Genomic DNA, 294 nt, shown 5'->3' on the forward strand with positions numbered 1-294 from the left:
TGGTGGTGGTGGTGGTGCCGCTACCGCTGCTGCTGTTGTTGTTGTTGTTGTTGTTGTTGTTGTTGCTACTACTACTGCTACAACAACTACTACTACTGTTGGTACTGCAGCCGCTATTGCTGCTGCTGCTGCTGCTGCTGATGATGATGATGATGATGATGACGACGACGACGACGATGATGATGACAATGATGATGACGATGATGATGTTGATGACAATGATGATGATGACGGCGACGATGATGATGACGATGATGATGGTGATGGTGATGATGATGATGATGATGATGATGA

The sequence above is a fragment of the Octopus bimaculoides genome, chromosome 2 (assembly GCF_001194135.2).
Source record: "Octopus bimaculoides isolate UCB-OBI-ISO-001 chromosome 2, ASM119413v2, whole genome shotgun sequence".
Lineage (NCBI taxonomy): Eukaryota > Metazoa > Mollusca > Cephalopoda > Octopoda > Octopodidae > Octopus > Octopus bimaculoides.